Here is a 25,669-nt window from a genome sequence, read left to right on the forward strand (position 1 = left end):
TATGAAGTCTCCGAAGTAGCAAGCGAATGACTGACTCGATCCGGATGCTGCGAAATGCTGTCGGTTATTCTGGTTTCGAGTCGATCTGTGCCTAACGATAAGTGGAGCGGGTTGGTGGTGCAGGCGCGCGCAGCAGGGATGGTCTGGAGAGTTTGCGCAACCCTTTGTGTGGCCCGCTCCGGCCGGCGCAAGACTGGCGTGCGAATCCGGTGGCGCGCGGGCTCTCTCCTGCAGTTTCACTTCCCAGCCAAACCGCGTTACATCAACAAAAAAGCTGCCGACCCGCCGACACTTTCTCGCGCTCGCGCGGCCACGTGCCGCCTGCTTTCCATTTCTACCTGCCTCACTATCTCCCAGGGGTCACCACCACCTTTCTGCCTCGTCGTGAATACCTCAACACACTAACAATCCCAGAGTTAGAAGAAAAAAAAATCGATCCGCGGCGTTATTAAAATTTTTGAGACGATACACTTCTGGCCATTAAATTTACACCAGGAAGAATAGCGACCGACGAAATTTTACTTTGCAATCGAGTCCAACTAAGCTCGGATGATAGTTATGAGTACGTCATTCCATGCTGCTTCACCTCCGAGCAGGGTTCACCAATCGTAGTGGCCGGCGGGCGGTGGCGTGCGAATCTCTCGGCAACCAATGACCCGATGTCTTCGATAGGTGAGAGAAATGCTGGAGACAGGGCAGTAGTTGTAACACCTCCGTTTTTATCCCGACCTGATCTGATCGAATAGCAGCCCAATATTTATTATTAACATGACCGTGAACCTAATGGGGCTGGTGGTCGGAATTGACTGCTACGGAAGTTGTTATTTTCCAGTTCGTCCTGTTCAATACTATAATACTCAATGTATGGTAATAAGGGACACCAACACAGTTTTACTAATTACGAACTTATATTCTTCTCAAAACACAAAAAGGAGACTGCCACAGCCCTCGTCATACATATCTAATTACGGCAAATCTCAGCACAAGATTTCTTCATTTGCCATTATCGTCACACGCTAATCCATCACTGCATCCAACAGTGCAATCCAAGGTTAGGCCGGCGCGGTAGACGCGAAACTAAATATCGGCACTAGTAACGTCACTGCTCACTTTTATAAAGATACTTCATCACTTTCCAGGTATTTATTTATTATTTAGCGTTCTAACCACGGTGATGGTGACACCCTTCTCGGTTAAAAACCCTGTATTCCAATAATGGCCTCCACACACACACCATTCCCGCCAACCACTCTGGCGCATCTCGACACTCACTCTCGCAACACGTCACAATCGATGGTTCGCCCTATCCACCTTTGCCGAGTGCAAAGTTATAGTAAGGGCCTACGGACCCCTTACACAGTGGAACACACACTTTATCGTGGTAGGTCAGGACAACATGCGCTACACGCTGTCTTGCGTTATCTTGTTGAAAGATAACGTCAAGGAGAGTCGAAGATAAGGCACAGACATCGGCCTTAACCTGTCAAAAAGTAAAGGCTGATGTCCAAATACCAGCTATGTGAACCAGAGTGTTCCTGTTGTGTACCCAATGGCATCTTAGAGCTTAATGCCACGTGCCCGGTCTGTGCGATGATCTAGAAGGTACACTACTGGCCATTAAAGTTGCTACACCACGAAGATGACGTGCTACAGACGCGAAATTTAACCGACAGGAAGAAATGCTGTGATACGCAAATGATTAACTTTTCAGAGCATTCACACCAGGTTGGCGCCGGTGGCGACACCTACAACGTGCTGACATGCGGAAAGTTTCCAACCGATTCCTCAAAAAATGGTTCAAATGGCTCTGAGCACTATGGGACTTAACTACTGAGGTCATCAGTCCCCTAGAAGTTAGGACTACTTACACCTAACTAACCTAAGGACATCACACACATCCATGCCCGAGGGCGGATTGGGACCTGCGACCGTAGCGGTCGCGCGGGTCCAGACTGTAGCACCTAGAAACGCTCGGACACTCCGGCCGGCCAACCGATTTCTCATACACAAACAGCAGTTGACCGGCATTACCTGGTGGAACGTTGTTGTGATGCCGCGTGTAAGGAGGAGAAATGCGTACCATCACGTTTCCGACTTTGATAAAGGTCGGATTGGAGCCTATCGCGATTGCGGTTTATCGTATCGCGACATTGCTGCTCGCGTTGGTCGAGATCCAATGACTGTTAGCAGAATATGGAATCGGTGGGTTCAGGAGGGTAATACGGAACGCCGTGCTGGATCCCAACGGCCTAGTATCACTAGCAGTTGAGATGACAGGCATCTTATCCGCATGGCTGTAACGGATCGTGCAGCCAGGTCTCGACCCCTGAGTCAACAGATGGGGACGTTTGCAAGACGACAACCATCTGCACGAACAGTTCGACGACGTTTGCAGCAGCATGGACTATCAGCTCGGAGACCATGGCTGCGGTTACCCTTGAGGCCGCATCACAGACAGGAGCTCCTGCGATGGTGTACTCAACGACGAACCTGGGTGCACGAATGGCAGAACATTTTTTGGGATGAATCCAGGTTCTGTTTACAGCATCGTGATGGTCGCATCCGTGTTTGGCGACATCGCGGTGAACTCACATTGGAAGCGTGTATTCGTCATCGCCATACTGGCGGATCACCCGGCGTGATGGTATGGAGTGCCATTGGTTACACGTCTCGGTCGCCTGTTGTTCGCACTGATGGCACTTTGAACAGTGGACGCTACATTTCAGATGTGTTACGACCCGTGGCTCTACCCTTCATTCGATCCCTGCGAAACCCTACATTTCAGCAGGATAATGCATGACCGCATGTTGCAGGTCCTGTACGGGCCTTTCTAGATACAGAAAATGTTCGACTGCTGCCCTGACCAGCACGTTCTCCAGATCTCTCACCAATTGAAAACATCTGGTAACTGGTGGCCGAGGAACTGGCTCGTCACAATAGGCCAGTCACTACTCTTGATGAACTGTGGTATCGTGTTGAAGCTGCATGGGCAGCTGTACCTGCACGCGGCACCCAAGCTGTTTTTGACTCAAAGCCCAGGCGTATCAAGGCCGTTATTACAGCCAGAGGTAGTTGTTCTAGGTACAGATTTCTCAGGATTTATGAATCCAAGTTGCGTGAAAATGTAATCACATGTCAGTTCTAGTATAATACATTTGTCCAATGAATACCCGTTTATCATCTGCATTTCTTCTTGGTGTAGCAATTTTAATGGCCAGTAGTGTAATCTGTCAATGTTCATCCTCTTCAGAGGCTCTGCACACGGATACGTCCATCGTAATAGCGTGTGCAAAGCCACGACTGGGCTGAAGAAAGGGCGAATTGGTGCCACTTCTTTGTCCAGTGTCGTCCTTGTCCGCATGCACCTGCTGCATGAAGAAAGCCGCAACAATGGTCGCCTTGCTGACAATCCGCGGTGCTTCAGATAACGTCGCACTGCCCCTGTCCGTGTCGGTTTAAGGCAAACAAGTCCATTTCCTGATTCAAGGTACGTCAAGTGTCTGCATGATCATTCACTTCCGAGCGACCAATATGTCGACTCGTGCGGGTCGTTGAGATTCTACACGGCGTTGAGAATGGCCCTCCTAAACCCATCGATTCCATATTCGCATACAGAGCGTGGGATCTCAAACAACTCGAGCAGCAATATCGCGGAACGATACACCGCAGTCCCGATAGGCCACGATTCTGCCTCTGTTGAATTCCGACACGCAGTCGTAGACGTTTTTCCTTCTTCTAAATCAACATACATACTCCGTACGCCACCGCATATTGCGTGGCGGGGTTAGCTTGTACCAGAATTAGTTAGGCCTACTTCTTTTCCTATTGCACTCGCAACTATACCCCCTCTTATCTTCGTGATCTTTCCGCGAAAAGTGCTTTGGCGGCAGTAGAATCGTTCTGCAGTCACCTTCAAATGCTGGTTCTCTAAATTTTCCCAACTGTGTTCCTCGAGAAGAAAGTCGCCTTCCCGCCAGGGATTCCCATCTGCGTTCCTGAAGCATCTCCGTAATATGTGCGTGTTGTTTGAATCTACCGATAATAAGTCTAGCAGTCCGCCTCTGAATTGCTTCGATGTCCCCCCTCAGTCCGACCTGGAGGAGATCCCAAACATTTGCGCGGTGTTCGAGAATCGGTCGCACTAGTGTTATTTACGCGGTCACCTTTACAGATGAACCACACTATCCTAATATTCTCCCAACAAACCGAAGTCGACCATTCTCCTTTAATACTAAAATCCTTACATGCTACTCCTATTTCATATCGCTTTGTGGCCTTGCGCCTAGATATTTAATCAACGTGACTGTCTCAAGGATTACTTTACTAATGTTGTATTCCAACATAACTTGATAGTTTTTCCTACTCATCTGCATTAACTTACATTTTTCTACATTTAGAGCTAACTGCCATTCATCACACAAACAAGATATTTTATCTAAGTCATCTTGTGTGCTACAGTTACTCAACGGTGACACCTACTCGTACACCACAGCATCATCAGAAGATTTCTGCTCGCTCTGTCCCTCTGATAATTTGGGTATGTCGAGAATAATAGCGGTACGATCACACTTTCCTGGCTGTGATGAACACTCGCTGTCGAGGAAACGTACTGGGTTCTATTACGAAGTCTTCGAACCACTCACATCTCTGGGAACCTCTTCCGTATGCTCGTTCCTTCGTTAACAGGTTGCAGTGCGGCACATAACACGATCATCTGACCAATAATAATAATAATAATCATCATCATATGCCACTTCTGAAAGAGAAAACTGCTGCTTAATCTTCGACCGAGCGAGGTGGCGCAGTGGTTAGCACAATGAACTCGCATTCGGGAGGACGACGGTTCAGTCCCGCGTCCGGTCATCCTGATTTAGGTTTTCCGTGATTTCCATAAATCGCTTCAGGCAAATGCCGGGATGGTTCCTTTTCCAGGGCACGGCCGACTTCCTTCCCCATCCTTCCTTATTCCGATGAGACCGATGACCTCGCTGTTTTGTCACTTCACCCAAATCAACCCAACCCTTAATCTCCTTATATGCGGAATGCATTAATCCTGTCTATTTTGTCCGGTTGCGCCTAATTGCCAATTATTTGCATTTCTAAGCATGCAGTAGCCCTAGACTTCATGCCAATTTGACATCTGTTGCGTGTTGCCTTCACGGAGTCGTAGTTTTAATGACCAGCACTGTAAATACCGCTTGCGACTGAAATATCGACGATTTGTCATTTTCAAACATATATATCGGATGCAATGCCAAACATTATCTATATCAGAAGCGTACAAAATTGGCCAAGACCCATTTAATGGGTGCAAAAGCAAGCACTACCACCAAAAGAAGCAAGTGACAGGCTTCAGATACCATGTTTTTCTTCTCTAGTCGATATTAGTTGCTCTCATCGCCATGAAATGGAATCCGGCCGATTTTCTTTGATTGTGCTAGGCCTATTCCTTACCTGTGCCACGGACTTCGATATGTAATCTTGAAAATAACGAACCGTTGGGATTACAACTCACAGCTAATAAGTATATTGACCGCCTTAAACGGTGATTATTATATGCAGAAATCAACACATATCATTTTTAATAAAATAATTAGGTTCTTTCATGAGGAAGCGGTCATCCAAGTCCAAAGAAAAATGTCGACCTGGTAATGAAATAATGTGAATTAGAGTCGTAGCATTGCACTTACACTGATGAGCCAAAACATTACGATTACCTGCTTAATACACTCCTGGAAATGGAAAAAAGAACACATTGACACCGGTGTGTCAGACCCACCATACTTGCTCCGGACACTGCGAGAGGGCTGTACAAGCAATGATCACACGCACGGCACAGCGGACACACCAGGAACCGCGGTGTTGGTCGTCGAATGGCGCTAGCTGCGCAGCATTTGTGCACCGCCGCCGTCAGTGTCAGCCAGTTTGCCGTGGCATACGGAGCTCCATCGCAGTCTTTAGCACTGGTAGCATGCCGCGACAGCGTGGACGTGAACCGTATGTGCAGTTGACGGACTTTGAGCGAGGGCGTATAGTGGGCATGCGGGAGGCCGGGTGGACGTACCGCCGAATTGCTCAACACGTGGGGCGTGAGGTCTCCACAGTACATCGATGTTGTCGCCAGTGGTCGGCGGAAGGTGCACGTGCCCGTCGACCTGGGACCGGACCGCAGCGACGCACGGATGCACGCCAAGACCGTAGGATCCTACGCACCGCACCGCCACTTCCCAGCAAATTAGGGACACTGTTGCTCCTGGGGTATCGGCGAGGACCATTCGCAACCGTCTCCATGAAGCTGGGCTACGGTCCCGCACACCGTTAGGCCGTCTTCCGCTCACGCCCCAACATCGTGCAGCCCGCCTCCAGTGGTGTCGCGACAGGCGTGAATGGAGGGACGAATGGAGACGTGTCGTCTTCAGCGATGAGAGTCGCTTCTGCCTTGGTGCCAATGATGGTCGTATGCGTGTTTGGCGCCGTGCAGGTGAGCGCCACAATCAGGACTGCATACGACCGAGGCACACAGGGCCAACACCCGGCATCATGGTGTGGGGAGCGATCTCCTACATTGGCCGTACACCACTGGTGATCGTCGAGGGGACACTGAATAGTGCACGGTACATCCAAACCGTCATCGAACCCATCGTTCTACCATTCCTAGACCGGCAAGGGAACCTGCTGTTCCAACAGGACAATGCACGTCCGCATGTATCCCGTGCCACCCAACGTGCTCTAGAAGGTGTAAGTCAACTACCCTGGCCAGCAAGATCTTCGGATCTGTCCCCCATTGAGCATGTTTGGGACTGGATGAGGCGTCGTCTCATGCGGTCTGCACGTCCAGCACGAACGCTGGTGCAACTGAGGCGCCAGGTGGAAATGGCATGGCAAGCCGTTCCACAGGGCTACATCCAGCATCTCTACGATCGTCTCCATGGGAGAATAGCAGCCTGCATTGCTGCGAAAGGTGGATATACACTGTACTAGTGCCGACATTGTGCATGCTCTGTTGCCTGTGTCTATGTGCCTGTGGTTCTGTCAGTGTGATCATGTGATGTATCTGACCCCAGGAATGTGTCAATAAAGTTTCCCCTTCCTGGGACAATGAATTCACGGTGTTCTTATTTCAATTTCCAGGAGTGCAGATTGTTCGTCCGTGTTTGGAACGAAATACGTCACTGATTTTCCGTATCAGGCATCCCACAGTACGTTGGTAGGTTTTTGGAGGTATGGGGCATTATATGTCTACACACACGTCATGTAATTCCCCAAAGTAACGGGCGGCTGATCTGCATACGCGATTACGGTGCCCGATAGCGACCTACATGTGTTCCTTAGGATTTACATCAGGCGAATTTGGTCGTCGAGACATCAAAGTGAGTTCGCTACAATGCTTCTCAAACCACTGTAGCACGATAATGGCTTTGAGACACGGACAGTTATACGGATGAAAGATCTTGGATTACTACCATAGGTCCCATGCAAGAGCATGAGAATGCCTCCCACAGCATAATATTTCTGCACCAGCCTGTACCTTTCGAGTCGCTGTTCAACTCGATGACGGCGTTTCTGGAGACGACCACTGACCTAGTGTAGGATACATGTGATTCACCCGAATAGCCGACACGTTTCCATTGATTGTCGGTCGAATCCGGATCATCCCGCAATCGTAAATGACGAACTGACGACGCCGTTGGGTCATGTGGACGCATCAGGGTGGCCTGCTGCGGAGCTCCATGTTCAACAATGTACGATGAACGGTTGCTCTGAAACACTCGTCCGTGCACCAGCATTGTGCTCTTTCGGCAGAGATGCCACAGACCACCATCTTTCCTACTTTACAGAGCAGACAAGCCTCCGAACACTACGTTCTGTAAAGGGTCGTCGACGTTATATAGCGCCTAGTGGTATTTCAGCTGTCCTTCTAGCTCTTTCCGACAGTAGCACGTGATCATTCGCCCAGCTTCGCCGTTTTCGAGATACTTGTTCACGAGCTCTGCGTAGTAATAATCTGACCTTTGTCAAAGTCACTTATCTCATCTACATCTACATAATTACTCTGCAATTCACATTTAAGTGCTTGGCAGAGGGTTCATCGAACCACAATCATACTATCTTTCTACCACTCCACTCCCGAACAGCGCGCGGGAAAAACGAACTCCTAAACCTTGCTCTTCGAGCTCTGATTTCTCTTATTTTATTTTGATGATCATTCCTACCTATGTAGGTTGGGCTCAACAAAATATTTTCGCATTCGGAAGGGAAAGTTGGTGACTGAAATTTCGTAAATAGATCTCGCCGCGACGAAAAACGTCTTTGCTTTAATGACTTCCATCCCAACTCGCGTATCGTATCTGCCACACTCTCTCCCCTATTACGTGATAATACAAAACGAGCTGCCCTTCTTTGCACCCTTTCGATGTCCTCCGTCAATCCCACCTGGTAAGGATCCCACAACGCGCAGCAATATTCTAACAGAGGACGAGCGAGTGTAGTGTAAGCTGTCTCTTTAGTGGACTTGTTGCATCTTCTAAGTGTCCTGCCAATGAAACGCAACCTTTGGCTCGCCTTCCCCACTATATTATCTATGTGGTCTTTCCAACTGAAGTTGTTCGTAATTTTAACACCCAGGTACTTAGTTGAATTGACAGCCTTGAGAATTGTACTATTTATCGAGTAATCGAATTCCAACGGATTTCGTTTGGAACTCATGTGGATCACCTCACACTTTTCGTTATTTAGCGTCAACTGCCACCTCTCACACCATACAGCAATATTTTCTAAATCGCTTTGCAACTGATACTGGTCTTCGGATGACCTTACTAGACGGTAAATTACAGCATCATCTGCGAACAACCTAAGTGAACTGCTCAGATTGTCACCCAGGTCATTTATATAGATCAGGAACAGCAGAGGTCCCAGGACGCTTCCCTGGGGAACACCTGATATCACTTCAGTTTTACTCGATGATTTGCCGTCTATTACTACGAACTGCGACCCTCCTGACAGGAAATGAGGAATCCAGTCGCACAACTGAGACGATACCCCATAGGCCCGCAGCTTGATTAGAAGTCGCTTGTGAGGAACGGTGTCAAAAGCTTTCCGGAAATCTAGAAATAAGGAATCAACTTGAGATCCCCTGTCGATAGCGGCCATTACTTCGTGCGAATAAAGAGCTAGCTGCGTTGCACAAGAACGATGTTTTCTGAAACCATGCTGATTACGTATCAATAGATCGTTCCCTTCGAGGTGATTCATAATGTTTGAATACAGTATATGCTCCAAAACCCTACTGCAAACCGACGTCAATGATATAGGTCTGTAGTTCGATGGATTACTCCTACCACCCTTCTTAAACACTGGTGCGACCTGCGCTATTTTCGAATCTGTAAGTACAGATCTACCGGTGAGCGAGCGGTTGTATATGATTTCTAAGTAGGGAGCTATTGTATCAGCGTAATCTGAAAGGAACCTAATCGGTATACAATCTGGACCTGAAGACTTGCCGGTATCGAGCGATTTGAGTTGCTTCGCAACCCGTAAGGTATCTACTTCTAAGAAACTCATGCTAGCAGTTGTTCGTGTTTGAAATTCTGGAATATTCCATTCGGCTTTCCTGGTGAAGGAATTTCGGAAAACTGCGTTCAATAACTCCGCTTTAGCGGCACAGTCGGTAACGGTACTATCGGCACTGCGCAGCGAAGGTATTGATGCGCCTTGCCGCTTGTGTACTTTACATACGACCACAATTTCTTCGGATTTTCTACCAAATTTCGAGACAATGTTTCGTTGTGGAATCTATTAAAGGCATATCGCATTGAAGTCCGTGCCAAATTTCGCGCGTCTGTAAAGTTTCGTCAATCTTCAGGATTTCGCGTTCTTCTGAACTTCGCATGCTATTTCCGTTGCCTCTGCAACAGCGTTCGGACCTGTTTTGTGTACCATGGCGGATCAGTTCCATCTCCTACCTATTTATGAGGTATGAATCTCTCAATTGCTGTTGCTACTATATCTTTGAATTTGAGCCACATCTCGTCTACATTTGCATAATCAGTTCGGAAGGAATGGAGATTGTCTCTTAGGAAGGCTTCTAGTGACACTTTATCCGCTTTTTTAAATAAAATTATTTTGCGATTGTTTCTGGTGGATTTGGAAGAAACGGTATTGAGCCTATTTACAGCCTATATCTTCGTTAGGGTGATACCCCGAACGTGTCTGCTCCGCACATTAACTTTCGTTACCGCGTCTCGTGCCCGCAGCGCCACCTGGCGGCATTATATGACGCGGTGGGCAGTGTTCTTAATGTTTTGGCGTATCAGTGTACTTTGATGCGGTTGTCTTTTACGCCAGTGTACTCGTCATCTTTTTTCTGTCCATAGATTCCAACCCTGAAGCGCCTGCCGTAGCACCCTTATAACACTTTCCATTCTCACATTCCATTAAATGTGAAATAGGTGTAAGAGAGTACAATATCTGGGAAATGTGATGATGAATTTGGCTCTGCTGCAATAAAAATAAAGGAAGTTTAGGGTTTATTGTCCCATCGACGACAATGTGATTAGAGAAAGAACAAAACCTTGGGCTGTTGGAAGGATATGGAAGGAAATCGATCGTGTTCTTTTCTAAAGAACTACTCCAGTGTATCGCGGAAACACTAAATCTAAATGATCGGATGGGAATTCGAATCACCGTTCTCACGACCGCAAGTCAGTTGTCTTACCTCGATGCTCAAATTTTTCGTCCTTGAAATGGCTCATTGTTCTCATTGCTGAAATACTTTTGTTCGCAGGCGTATTTTCATGTAAAACATGTTCTTTTTTCTTCAGTTCGGGTCTAGTGTCACGTAATGCAGTAGGTAGGGCAGTTATTTGCCCTTTGCAAAGAAATCAATGACAGGACTCGGGCCGGCTGGGGTGGCCGAGCGGTTCTAGGCGCTACAGTCTGTAACTGCGCGACCGCTACGGTCGCAGGTTCGAATCCTGCCTCGGGCATGGGTGTATGTGATGTCCTTAGGTCAGTTAGGTTTAAGTAGTTCTAAGTTCTATGGGATTGATGACCTTAGCTGTTAAGTCCCATAGTGCTCAGAGCCATTTTCGAAGGCCACGAAACACTGTCCACAATATTCCCAGCACATGAAATATACGTCACACTTGTCTGTGGTTTAATTTCTGGCGTGAAGAGCTAGATCCGTGTCTTATTCACGGTAACGAATTGACGCACAAAAATAGATGGATACGTTTTCAAGCGGCCAAAATGTTACTTATAAATATGATTTTTCGGATTTATTTTGGTCAGAATTCACCCTCCTGATACAAAGCTTCCTTACATATACTTCTTCGTGTAAAATGCACCGTACTCTTTCTCCCGATATACCTGTGGCGCCAGAAAGTCCCCACACGTTTAATCGCCAATCTTCTAACGCCATACTGTACATTTTCTCGAAGCTTTCATACACGGTTGCAGTTATGGTATTTCCTTTACGTCACTCATCCTGAAGAGAAGTACACTCACGACGAAATTCTGACATGTAATTCCTAACTTTTTAAAATGAAGGAGCAGGTTTCTTATCAATATTCACCAACATCTGTTGAATATCCAAAGGCGTCATAGCGTCCAACAGTTATTTGGTTACGGTACCGAGATTATTAATTTAAAAGTACTCAAGTGACTTGGCGTCCGATACAAAAAATACAGTTAATCTGTTTGAAAGAAACACACAACGGTATTTCAGACAATAGTATGGACAAAAGTATTCCATCGCCCTGGTTGACAAGTTATGACGTGAGAGTCTTTTCGCCAAAGTTTGAGGACGAATAATATTGTTGGATATAGCTCCTAAAACTGTGCTTTTTCGATAAAACAATTTAGTCTAATGCACCATTTCAGAGACATCATCAAAGAACGTCTCCGCTGAGTAGAGCAGTGCTTTATGAGAGAAACAGACTATTTGTAGGGATGGATGTGCGTAAAAATAGGTGTTTCGATGTCGTAGTACGAATGAAACCTTTTTTGTACTTTCTTACAGTCTTGGAGTGAACAGTAACTTTTAATTTCTGCTGCCAACAATGACCATGTTGCTATCAGACATTCCATTAGCAGCACCATTGTGAGTGTTGTAAAAAGATGGATGGCAGGCTTGTTTTATTTGGAGAGCAGGTGTTTTTTTTAAGAGAAAACCAGCATTGTCTCCACCAAGGTCACCTGGCTTAAAAACTCAAGTATATTTTTGTACATTTTCTTTAAAAAGGGGAGTGGCATCCTAGACACACTATGCCACTAAAGTCCTCCAACAAGGGATAAAATGAAAGGCCGAATTCGGCAGACTACCAGTCGTAGCCAGCTGCAGACATACTTCGGAGTACCCAATGTGCATATTATATTACTATAATATATTATAGTAATCCGGAATTAGGCAGTGGTGCCTTTCCTCACAGCCAGCCGGAGTGGCCGTTCGGTTCTAGGCGCTGCAGTCTGGAGCCGAGCGACCGCTACGGTCGCAGGTTCGAATCTTGCCTCGGGCATGGATGTGTGTGATGTCCTTAGGTTAGTTAGGTTTAATTAGTTCTAAGTTGGAAAAAGTACATCCATGATTTTCTGTAGTAACTGATATCCTTCCTGAAACGTCAGGATTATTACCTTGAGAATAACGAAATGGTGCAACGTGAGAAAACATGCTAGACTAAAGAAAACATTCAGTCTTAAGAGCTCTCTTCCAAGAGTCTGATTTTGTACCAGCCTCCCGTTTGAAATTTTGAAGTTGACCACTTTTATGTTTTGCAGTGAGAATCCAAGCAATGAAAGGTTCACCATTTAGTTTGTCCATAAAAGTTAGCCAGAAATGTATTTTATCGGGAAAAATTAGGACGAAAAATTTTCGAGAAAATGGGCTGGTTCGGTTCGTTTCGGGTATGTGCTTCCCAATACCATTCAAGATAGAGGTATCTGAAAGCATGAGAAAGGTAAGCGGGCTTGTAATCCTTTCGTGGTTTGCATTTTTGCCAGTAGAATCGTTTTTTACCCAACCTCATCGAATCACAAGGAAATTAAGAAACTACCATTTCGCTAGGTTTTGGTGGGAAATAGGTAGCATCAATTTTAAGGCATTCAACCGAAGTGATTTACCGAAATCATTGACAATTTGGACGGCCTTACGAATATTTAAACCATATTAGCTATGAATAACAGTCCAGTGTTTTAGTTACCAGTTCACCTCACTCGATAACGATATGGTGAAAAAATTCAAGTTATCAACGTGCCGGACACCGTGTATTTCAAATACCTGCACCTCTATTTAAAATGGATCATATCTGCATCAGATGTATGCTCTTCAATATCGTCCATACTTTCAGCTCTTCATGTATGTCTGTCTTTTCCTAAATCACTGTGCTTGATCAATGATGATTTCAGATGGCAGATAAGACTGTTAACTACACAAAGATAGATCCTTCAGGAGGTTGTGGCTGTAGACCTCGTCTGTCCACGGCTTCCGCTAACAAATGGAACCCAATGAAAGCGATGCCGGACCGTATGGCCTCGGAAGCAACTAACTCGATCCTTCTTGCAAGTGTGAATCAAGCTATCTCTCCGAATATTCATTAAGCGAAGCTAATCATGGTGATGTACGTGAACAGGAAGGGGAGTATCACAACCATGACAAAGGGAAGAACTAAAATCCGACTCCTTAATTGCGATATAATCTGTATTTAAGATTTACAAAGCAACAGAAGACGAATATTAAGCACTGAAATCTGGGGGGAAAAGTTCAATATGAAGATCGCACCTTATCACACATCAAAGACGCCAAAAAAAGAAGAAAATGTAATCAATGAAGCCTCTGTAATGTAGAGATGAGCGAAACAGAGAAATGGTACTTGCATTGAGGAACAGCAATGGAACTTGTTAGCCCGTTACCTAGCCTACAGGCCGCAGCGTCTCACTGTTGCAGACGGTTGTCCACGAAGTTCGTTTTCTGAATTCTGCTTCCCTTAAGCGCCACACGCCGAAGGCTCCGAACGGCCGTCTGCCATGCTCTAAGACACGATGAAGGCATCGCGGACGCTCCTTAGCTCCCGAAACGGCAGAATCTGTAGTCGATCTACAAGGTGATACGCCCTTCGACCACTTCCGACCTGAGAACCAGTTCGCTGAACCGGTTATGGGAGGACCTCCAGTTTCCCCTCGGTCCGAAACAAGCAGCGACTTCGCAGTCTTCACTTACACAGGCTACAGGGAGATCTGAAAGTCATCAAGGTTGAACACATGAGCAGATTTGACGCTCATGGGATCATGGAAATGAAGTTTTCGGACATACTTTCGATATAAACCTTTATGCACCAAGTCCCCTTACATCCTCTAGAAGTGCGTGGCAGCAATTATGGAGCACCAACAAACACGAAAACTGATAATGGGAAAAGTAAATAAAAATCGTTATTTACTGACAAGGGCATATTACAAGGAAACCATTATAATTTTCACGCGAATCTTCTCCCATATCCGGCCGTGTGTTCTAGCGAGGCCTCGTAATGAAACGGAACTTGAAGACATGTAAACAACAATGTATTAGCGCGTGGAATATAATTATTACGTACAGAACACTGCAAACAAGAAAGGTAACGGAGAGAGACAATCCCACTCGAGACGTTACAAATAAAAATACTTGTATAATGTTTTCGCTGAATCTTTGATATACTCGTATTATGGCATTCTATAATAGTCTGTTTGACACCAGCTTCCGTTGTTAGATGTGCTTCAGTGTTGTCGCAATCGTTCGAATGCTGCTCCGTCTTCACAAACCGGCACAATGTGAAACGACGACGCATTATGTGCGCCAAACGGCTAAATCCGAGAACCCACATAAGACAAAATGTACAGTGCAATGCTCAAGATGAGCATGGATATGTTGTTACTGCTGGTACTTCTCTCTCCAGCACTACTGGTCACTTCTGAAACTGAACGACTAACGCAAGCATGCAGTTTTGAACAAAAAGGTAAAGAATCTTGTAACAAGATTAGTCACAGACTCATGTATAGGGGTAATACTCCGAAGTGATATGATGTGGAACGAAGACGAGAAATCTGTATTAGGAAAGGAAAATTTACATTTTTTGGGAGAATTCTGAAAAACAGGATGCTTCTGTACAAGAAACCGCATACAAACGGCTATTGCCACCCGTACCCCACTGTTTGCACTCAATTTCTAGTAGGCATGGCAACAGACATCGAAGCATTTCAGAGACGCATTGCCTGGATTGTAACAGCCGATACAGTTTGTGTGATGGAGTTGAAGAGTGAACTTCAGTGGGAAATATTTGGAAAAATGATGAGGTACATTTAAAAGATTGATAATCGAGGAAGGCAAAGCAGCAATTCTGCCGCGTCAACTACATATCTCCCGCGGGAACTACGATAAAAAGATAAGGCAGATTACGAGTCGTTAGGAATCATATTTCCAAACGAGAAAGTGGCAGACAATGAAGCACCATCTTTACTGTCCTGTGCAGTTGCTTGCGTAGCATATGAAGGGTGTCTCTCCTAAGAGACGTCGGCCGCATTTTCTCTGGTGTTTCGGTTGATATTTGCATTTTTTAAATATTTTACGTGTAGCTGGGGTCAGAGCAAACAAACGCCTTTCATTCGTCGCCCGGCGTCGGTGTAAAGCGTCGGTTTGTTCCCGGTTACAATCAAAATGATTTTTAATGCGGAATTTTACGAGCCTATTCGATAGAGCGATCCAAAATTAGTCTAGTGCGAATCCGTTATCGATGTGTATTATCAGGGACAGTAAAAGACGAAGAATAACCGGCACGCCAGCAGGGACTACGCTGCCCTAACCCGTATCAACTGCTACCGTCATGAAAAGAGCTGCTAAGTCATTTCTGGAGAACTGATTGTTCCTCGTGTTTTACTGTTCTTGTTAATACATATCGATATTTATCGCTGGGAGATTCGAAGCTCTTTCCACTTGTACACACCAGCGTCCTTTCTGAAGAGTAGCGGCTGAGACTGCCTATTTAAGCGTGGTTCTGCACGAACCCGAGAGATATATGAAGCTACAATTTGTGGAATGCTTGATGCACCATGGAGGAACAGACGTGCTAAAATCCCTTACCGGGACAAGCACATACTTCTCGACACTGTCAGCGCGGATCCCTGGTTACCGACTAGAGCTCATATGGATATAGCATCAAGTGTCCTTGCAACACAAAGGAAATTGTGAAATGAATAGCTTACACATTATAGTAATTCGCACTTGAAAGTTTCACGGAATAACAGATGTGACTCGGACAATCCCTACATATGCGCAGCCATGGCTCTGGATCAGGTTTCGTAAACAGATGACAACGATGTTGGCTCTGTAACTAGGGATGTTCCTAAGTTTCAGTAGCCAGCATAGCTTCCGTTGTGTCAGCGTCATAAGAGTTGGCATTTCGATGGATAACGCGGGCGGAATCGATAACTTATCTTCATTTCTTTAACATAAGCTGTTCATTTGGATTTTTCAGTCTGATAATCCTAGAAAGAATGCTACAGCAACATATTTCGTTACAATGGCGACCAACTCTGAGCCAAGTAGCTCTGCTTTTGAGATACTGCCACCGACAGACACAGACATGTAACAAAGTTGGATGTATTAATGCGTCTTATACTGTGTCGCTATAACGGTATAAAAAAGAGTTATGTAAGACCATAGCGTCGAATACAAGTTTAACGTTGGTTTCGTTGCACTACCATTGAAGTTATGTCTGCCAGCGACTGCGCATATGAACCTTTTGTTTAGGAGCTGCATTTCTCTCATTCCTCGAGAAAATCTGTGTTTGCCATCCCCTAATTGTTCAACGCACAACTATTCGTTGGTATTAAGGGCGCAAATAACTATGTATACAGCTAACGTTATGCTTTTCGCAGGTTTTTCCACGCAGTTTACGTCTCTGGTTGATAATCGGTACGAAAAGTTGTATTGTAAACGAACGGTTTTGCTTAATAAAAGGTAACAATGACTGAAATGTTGGCCCGGCCGTGTATTCCAGAAGAAAGTCTATACACGGCGACAACCCAGATCCTGTGCAATGCTGTTTAATTTTGTCTACAGGAGTCCGGGTTGGGCACTATTTTACAGTTCGTAAATTACCTGGCCGACTGATGCATACGATATTCCGTATTCTTTTCCCCAGCATCACTACGCTTGTAAAATACAAGTAGGCTTCACGAAGTTCCAGATCTTTTAGAATTTTTTTTCCAAGTAAACTCGAAATCAAATAAAAAATTACAAGACGTGGGAAAGTTTCTTACCAATAAGATGCTGCAGTTTCTGGCGATGAATGTTCATCGAGGGTTTCGTCAGCGTCCACAAACTAAATATCTTAAACGCAGAACGAATGCACATGCATGGTATAACCGATGAAAGCTTGATGTTGCCCTAAAGGCCACAACTCACCAAACAGATTGGGAATCACATTAAGCGATTATTTACTCTCGAAAAATTGCTACCCTCCTCTTCCCATGTATAATTTATCTGTTATTCCTGCATTGTAGTTCGAAATGAATGGCACTCACGATCTTTATAAGGAAAGAGAAAGAAAAGAAAGTGATTTCCGACTCTTACACCGCCAAACTTTCTCCTTGTAAGCTTGCGCTCGCCGCATATCCTGTTCGCCCCTGTATGACTAAACAATCTTTATCACTGCTTCCAGGCTTGCATGTAACTACCGGATTCAACAGGTTCTGTGCTGAACAGTTTCCACTCGTTCGTTCCCCTCTCCCCACCACTTCCTATCTGCTAGATGGTACTCTCAATTCAAACATTGCGTTCCAGTTCAATGTCTAAATTTCGGGAGCTTAATTTCTTCATTATGTTGCGTAAAACAAAGCTTGTCGCGACTACCGTTAAATTATCGATTAGTCACGTTTCATAATCTGCGAGGCCGGTCTATGTTCACGGCAGTACGGCTCCGCTGGTGGTTATCGTAAAAAGGCAACACAGAGAGGCAACGTGCGACAAAGGAGCCGGACTGATGGGTGCAAGCATTTCCTGCTGGCGGAAAGTTCGCCGCCACCTTGAATCTCGTGAGTCACCATCGTTCCTGTTCGGCAGCTGAATGCTACTTCGCCCTTTACTTGTCTCCGCGTCTTTGCCAGAGCTCGTCCACACTGCCGATGAATGAGAATACTCTTTCGGCAGATCACCTCGTCAAATTTACAGATATAGGATAGAGAAAGCAGATATTCCCCCAAATGCGATTTCCTATATTTCATTTCGAGGAAATCCGATGGCACCGAAATAGTTTTTACACCGTGTTCTATGCATTTTTCTAAACAACCACAACAGAAAGTGATCAGATTTTTGCACTCGTCCTCGGGTGAATGAAGTCAAAGTACGGATATATACGTTCTAGTGGCCACGTGCACATTTGATAAGTGATGCTCGCAAATCCACATAAGAAATGGGTACGTTACATTCTGTAACTATAACTGCCAGGAACAAGTAATACTACTTGGTGCTAGACCAATGGCGAATATTTTGTCCACGACGTGTGAATTTAATACTGATAATCGTGCTAGATAATTATTGCCTGAACACTCTCTTATGCTATTAAACAAATGTCAATCTCTGACATGAAACATTTGTCAAATTTAACGGCAGAACCCTAAAAATGAACATTCTAATGTAATACTGACGTCATGGGCAAGCTACATCTACGGAAACTTGAGATTACTGGTTTTGTGCTGTATCTTACTGTTCCCTCTTCCTTCTCAAGAACGAACTGCCTCTGTTACTCAACATGTCACATTTAAATGCATTTTATCTGCAGTTTCTCTATATTTGTAACTAGGATTCTTTAACGACGCTAGTCAGAAGCGCTGTTTCAAATCAAAGTTAATTCTTTTGATGTTAGATAGTCTTGAAACACGCCGCGTGTTGCGCTTCATATTTCAACATCTCTTCATGGAATACGGTATCCTAAAATTTTCTAGAGCTGCAAACAATACGAAAATCTAAAAACCACAGCTGAAGAATTTACATGGTATTTTCTCTCTATAACACATACTACTCTGGGATTACTTTTTTGTTTCTATGAAAACAGAACAAGCAAATTGTTTGTTCTGTGACAATAGAGTACGCCTGTTCCAGTGATCCTGACAAACCCGGACGCCAATATTTTACTGATATAAAACTGGAAGTTCCTCCACATTCTCGTACGCATTATGCGATTTTGCGATATATCTACTGCCTATGCTCAGTTCGCAATATGCGGCCGCGTGAGTACTTCGTTTGTTCTTAGCTCTGTGTTTTAAATAATGTTTACACGTGCACAAATCCAAAAGAGAGCGCCGTCGCAAGCGTTACAGATAGGCGAAGCACATTCCAATAATTAACGACAGATCATTCAGTCACACGCATCGACTGGCAGACTAATAAACAATTACAATCTAATGCGTTCACCACGCATATCACTCTCTCCCAATTACGAACTGTTCTCCAAATCCTGATATAATTTTCAACAAATAACACTTCGATTCGTATCTGTACAAAATATAAGTTTGTTGCACAATAAAAATTACTACACGTAACTGTTATAACATTAAAAAAGTGGTATCCCATAATACTCAACAGTGTTGTATTTTTCGGCAAGTTAGTATACAAACGAATGCAGAATACAAATTTAATTCTACAAGGCTAATTCTTACTGTTGTCTGCTATTCTATTTGAACCAATTTTTATAATGTAAAAAGAATCTTGCTGTATCAATAACTGCTAAAATTTTTGACTACCTACGAAACCATTTACTGGTCAGAGGAAAAATTCTGCTGGCACTGAATTTAAAACAGAACGAAATACATAATACACATTTATCCGCAACCGCTATCATCGAGACAGGCAAATGTTTAATTCAAAGTACCAGGCTCCTGCGACTTACACAAGTTAGAAAGTAGTTCGATTACTCTTTATTACGAAATAATTATTTTCATCACAGTTTTTCTATTTAATTAAAACATTTCTTTTTTCATCTTTCGCTACATTCTAAAATGGTGCTAGTCTCACATAACAAAATTCCTCAATTCTAGTAATGTAATCGGTTGCGAAACGAATATTTCTTTCTGTGATTGTGACAATAGGGCATACCGAAGCGGGAACTGCATGAAACAGCTGTTCTTAGGTGTTAGTTCCACGACCCAAACATAAATCCCAAAGTATATGTACCTATTTCGTGACATAACGTGGAAATTCAAATTACGCTTGGAAATTATATAAACTCCACACGATACATTCCCCTATTTCCACATTTGAAACACATGTTTAAGGCGGAATCAAAGCCCAAATTTCAATCGGTTTAGATGCACGGTAGCGGTGCATGGTTGTTTCCCCGCGTGGGTATGACATATCTGAGCATTGTTACTTTCATGATTCGATAACTATTTGGAAACCGGAAAACACAGATAACGACAGCTGTAAAAATAACAGTAAAATGTAACTCAGGAGAAACAAGGAAATAAATTCTCGCAGTGGTACCTGTCATCACAACTAAAAGTTCTAGCAGAAATTCACGAACTACCGGCGACAACAATACAAAGAAAAGAAAATCAGTTTGAAATACAGGCACACACGATTGGTTACCTCCACGAGGGCAGAGCACTAAGTTCTCATGGTATTTTAAAAATATAGTAAGTGTATTCGACATGAAAAGATGTAAATCCTGATTTGAAAAAATGTTTAAAAACTTACCGCAGCCGCCTTTTTGCCTCTGTATTGTTTCCCAACGAGTAGAAAAATGTGTTTATTACTCTTCACTGTTATGTTTAGTAAAATGTAATGCAGGTTCAACAATTAATTATAACCACACCTTTTTATTTATTTTTGTTAAATTGGCCAATTTTCACTTCATGTCACAAACACAGCGCACACGTGTTCCGAAATGACAGTCCCTCCCAGCAGCTCGACTGCGATGCTAGAGATACAGAATGTGGCGACGGCATAAATAATTAGCATACCGCGAGACACATCTGCTACTCAAACCTTCGCGCACGCGGCAACAATAATACTGTCTGACACGAAGCGTCTGCTTGCCAGCGCCGAAAGAAGTGGTTCTTCGTCCCGAATGCAGCCGAAATGCGCCGAAGGGCTACGAACATCTTACGGTCTTGCTTTTTCACAGGCTTTTAATGCACCGGACACTTGTAGTACGTCGTGAGTGGGGAGGCGGTCCGTTTGTGGTCTGGCCCGCCCACCCAGTGGAGGGGGACCGCGCAGTGATGGTGGGGGGGGAGCGCTCTCCGCCATGTTGGGTGCCTGCGCGAACTTAAAGCTCCACGAATAGAACCAGATAACACCGCGGAGGCCTGTCCGGGCGCACTGTCACCTTCTGAAGGTTGCGTTACTAGCAGCCAAGTCTCGTTAGGAAATGTTGCCTTTCCTTACCTTTGTGTTAGAACAGTTGTTAATGCAGAATCACGATGCTGCTGTAGCCTGCATCGTTGTCGCCACGTTCTTCAGGGCTGTTCACTCGCTTCTACTACCTCGCTTCCAACAGCGCATCTGAAGGAAGCGCGGGCATTGAGCTTCGGGCGGAAGAATACTACGTTCAGGTTTTCCCGCTCTTTTTTGAAATGTCAATTGTGAGGACAACGATATCTACAGATTTAAGCAGTTATTTAGACGCTACTAACGTCCAGATTCGATAATCTCTGATTAAAAATGTGTTATTCACATAAAATTTTCCGGAAAACAAATTAATAACGAAACTAGATTACTAAATTTTACGCATAGTAAGATTCATAAATGAGATATAGTAGAGTGTCAATAATTTTAATCGTGGGACGTTATTTAAGACTAGAGTATGTATCACGATGATATAGGCACCTGTTGCTTGAACTGCACATCTTTTAGCGCACGATATCTGAAAACTGCTCCTGTCTGTCAGAGATACACCTAAGTGTAGAGCAACAGCCCCTTGCCCTGCCACATTTGGCCCAGACATATTAGAGAATAGCTTTTGCCCCTGGAGAACCTATTCCGGCGTCGGAGATTTGCAGGGCGGGTTGCGTAAGTGAAGGCGTCAGACACCTGAGTTGGCAAGCGGTTCGTGGATCCCTTTTCCGGGATGACGCGAGCGGCTTCGTCCTGTAATATCGAAGACTCGGGGTAAATAACTTCCACTTTAAATAAATATACGTTACTGGGTGGAAGGGACAACTGCGTGATGGACAGGATTTGAGTGATGGTAACACTAGCTTTTTCCTTTGTTTTGCCCAATGGTTTTAGTAACACACGCTGAAACTTTGCATGAGGCTCTATATTACTGCATCATCTAAAGATACAGGTTAAAAACCCGATTTTTAATGTTAGCGTCTGTCGTGACCAGAAGAAATGTGTAAACGCTCTAGCGTAATTTTGTTTTCATTCAGTCACTTTAACGATAGTGTCGGCAATGACTGATCATGATTTCTTCAAAGACAAATGCTAAATAAGGTAGATTTTTAAAGCTTGAATACATTAATAGTTATAATGATGTTACAGCAAGAACGAGAACGATAAGAACAAAAATTAATTACTCGTTAACTATTGCGAATATGTGGCACATGGACTGTCACATAGAGAGATTTAACAGCATTCACTTATGATTGTTCCAGTCCCGAATGTCAAATATATTTTATCGTGCAAGTAAAAACATTTTATTTCTCAAGCGAATGCCATTCTGAAATCGAATTTCAAGGAAATGTAGACGACAAGATTCCTCCTGATTGTTCATAAGTTAAAAATATTGAAAAATAGCACTATATAAACAATTTTCCATACAGCTGAATTCTTTATTATTATATTCATTTCGCTCAGCTGTAGATTTTGGGACCATACATCTCATTCTTAAAGGACATGGTGATGAATGGTATAATCATCGTTTGCAAAATATTTCCAGTCATTTTTCAGGAGAATTTTGGTGAACCTTCACATTCCCGCCCTGTAATCATGTGTCAACAAGTCTGCGAAAACCATAGGAAAATAAAATCGATCAAACCAGATCAGCTTGATGTGTCGCCTCAGCTGACAGAAGATACAAATGATAATCCTCTTGGGCAGGCCCAGAGAACAGTTCGATTAACCTTATTTGTCTCTTCATTTTTAATCAGAAATCGTAGCACTATGAAATGAACACAACTATAAACAATGCAGCTGTAAAGAAAATTGTTTACACTGGGAATTCACCAGCAACTGACTGCCTCCTACTGACCTACTGTAATGCAGCACACTAAGTTATATGTTGCAAAGTCTGTCACTGGCATTTTTTCCCATCATGTGTTGCAACTGCTTCACTATTAACACACTAGAAGTAAGGACTCTGAAAACTGCCGAATGATCGTACATACTTCACTATCGCAATTCTACAGGGTAGTCCATTGATAGTGACTGGGCCAAATATCTCACGAAATAAGCAACAAACGAAAAAACTACAAAGAACGAAACCCGTATAGCTTGAAGGGGGAAACCAGATGGCGCTATGGTTGGCCCGCTAGATGGCGCTACCATAGGTCAAACAGATATCAACTGCATATTTTTAAAAATAGGAACCACCATTTTTATTACATATTCGTGTAGTACGTAAAGAAATATGATTGTTTTAGTTGGATCACTTTTTTTGTTTTGTGATAGATGGCGCTGTAATAGTCACAAGCATATGGCTCACAATTTTAGACGAACAGTCATTTTTGTGGCAACAGTCTTCTGGCTACAAGAAACAATCCTCTTTACAGCCCCCTGTCTCAATCACTCAGTAATTTCAATATTTGGGGAAAGAGGTTTTCCGTTAACTCCAGTTTCTGTTGCGAGTGTGGATACAACAGTTATAGATACCGAAAGCAGCTTTTCCGCTGCCACAGACACCGGCAACTTGTCAGTTTTGGAAGTCTGTTAGTTCCGACATGACGACATATCAACACTACAATACTTCGATAATACACACAGTGCCGGCCGGGGTGGCCGCTGCTGATGACCTCAGCAGTTAAGTCCCATAGTGCTCAGAGCCATTTGAACCATTTGAATACACACAGTGACGGGTGAGAATATTTGAAGAGAATAAGAAACTACAAGATGTGTTGCACAGAAATAACAAGCAACGGAAATGAGCTAGTTATACTAAGGTGTTCATACTACCTTGTGCCAAAGAAACGCCAAATATCAAGTCGGTAATCCAGTAGTGGAACGTTTTTGATCTGATAGTGAAAGATTGTGTTTTGAGAGGTCTGTATGCACTTAGCATTAGATATAGTTTTCTGTTAGGTCCATGGATTGTTCATCGTTTTTCTAATGTGTAGCTTCCATAACACTAGCGCGATTCACCGAGCGCGGCGCCGCAGTGGTTAGCACACTGGACTCGTATCCGAGAGTATGACGGTTCAGACCCGCGTCCGGCCATCCAGATTTAGGTTTTCCTTGATTTCCCTAAATCACTCCAGGCAAATGCCGGGATGGCTGCTTTGAAATGGCACTGCGCATTTCCTTCCCCATCCTTGAGACAACCGGAGCTTGTGCTCCGTCTCTAATGATAACGATGTCGACGGAACGTTATAATCAACCTTCCCTCCTTCCTTCTAGTGTGATTGAGGAAGTTCCTCCTCAAAATGTCCATCTCAGGGTACCATAGCGTCATCTCTGTACGCTGAATGCTTCTCAGCCACAACTTGTTTTAGACGTGGCAAGTCAGAAGGTTCTAAGCCTTGTGAATGGCAGATTCCATATCTCTAGATTTCTGGAAAGCATATGACACGGTGCCCCTCTGCAGGCTGTTAACGAAGGTACGAACACATGGAATAAGTTCACAGACATGTGAGTGTCTCGAAGATTTCTTGAATAGTAGAACCCAGTATGTAGTCAGTCCCCCCCATGAACCATGGACCTTGCCGTTGGTGGGGAGGCTTGCGTGCCTCAGCGATACAGATAGCCGTACCGTAGGTACAACCACAACGGAGGGGTATCTGTTGAGAGGCCAGACAAACGTGTGGTTCCTGAAGAGGGGCAGCAGCCTTTTCAGTAGTTGCAAGGGCAACAGTCTGGATGATTGACTGATCTGGCCTTGTAACAATAACCAAAACGGCCTTGCTGTGCTGGTACTGCGAACGGCTGAAAGCAAGGGGAAACTACGGCCGTAATTTTTCCCGAGGACATGCAGCTTTACTGTATGATTAAATGATGATGGCGTCCTCTTGGGTAAAATATTCCGGAGGTAAAATAGTCCCCCATTCGGATCTCCGGGCGGGGACTACTCAAGAGGATGTCGTTATCAGGAGAAAGAAAACTGGCGTTCTACGGATCGGAGCGTGGAATGTCAGGTCCCTTAATCGGGCAGGTAGGTTAGAAAATTTGAAAAGGGAAATGGATAGGTTAAAGTTAGATATAGTGGGAATTAGTGAAGTTCGGTGGCGGGAGGAACAAGACTTCTGGTCAGGTGACTACAGGGTTATAAACACAAAGTCAAATAGGGGTAATGCAGGAGTAGGTTTAATAATGAATAGGAAAATAGCAACGCGGGTAAGCTACTACAAACAGCTTAGTGAACGCATTATTGTGGCCAAGATAGATACGAAGCCCACACCTACTACAGTAGTACAAGTTTATATGCCAACTAGCTCTGCAGATGACGAAGAAATTGAAGAAATGTATGATGAAATAAAAGAAATTATTCAGATA

The 25,669-nt window shown here is 44.3% G+C and overlaps 1 protein-coding gene across 3 annotated transcripts in view; it reads right to left on the minus strand.

The window, feature by feature from the left end:
- The window catches only part of LOC126248170 (nuclear hormone receptor FTZ-F1 beta), a 440,744-nt gene extending 419,701 nt beyond the window's left edge, over positions 1-21,043 (minus strand). For all 3 annotated transcript variants that reach the window (XM_049948931.1, XM_049948933.1, XM_049948932.1), the window contains exon 1: positions 20,717-21,043. The gene's annotated coding sequence lies outside the window, so the exon portion shown is untranslated. The remainder of the gene's footprint in view (positions 1-20,716) is intronic.
- Between the last annotated feature and the right edge of the window lie 4,626 nt (positions 21,044-25,669).

The sequence above is a fragment of the Schistocerca nitens genome, chromosome 3, assembly GCF_023898315.1.
Source record: "Schistocerca nitens isolate TAMUIC-IGC-003100 chromosome 3, iqSchNite1.1, whole genome shotgun sequence".
Classification (NCBI taxonomy): domain Eukaryota; kingdom Metazoa; phylum Arthropoda; class Insecta; order Orthoptera; family Acrididae; genus Schistocerca; species Schistocerca nitens.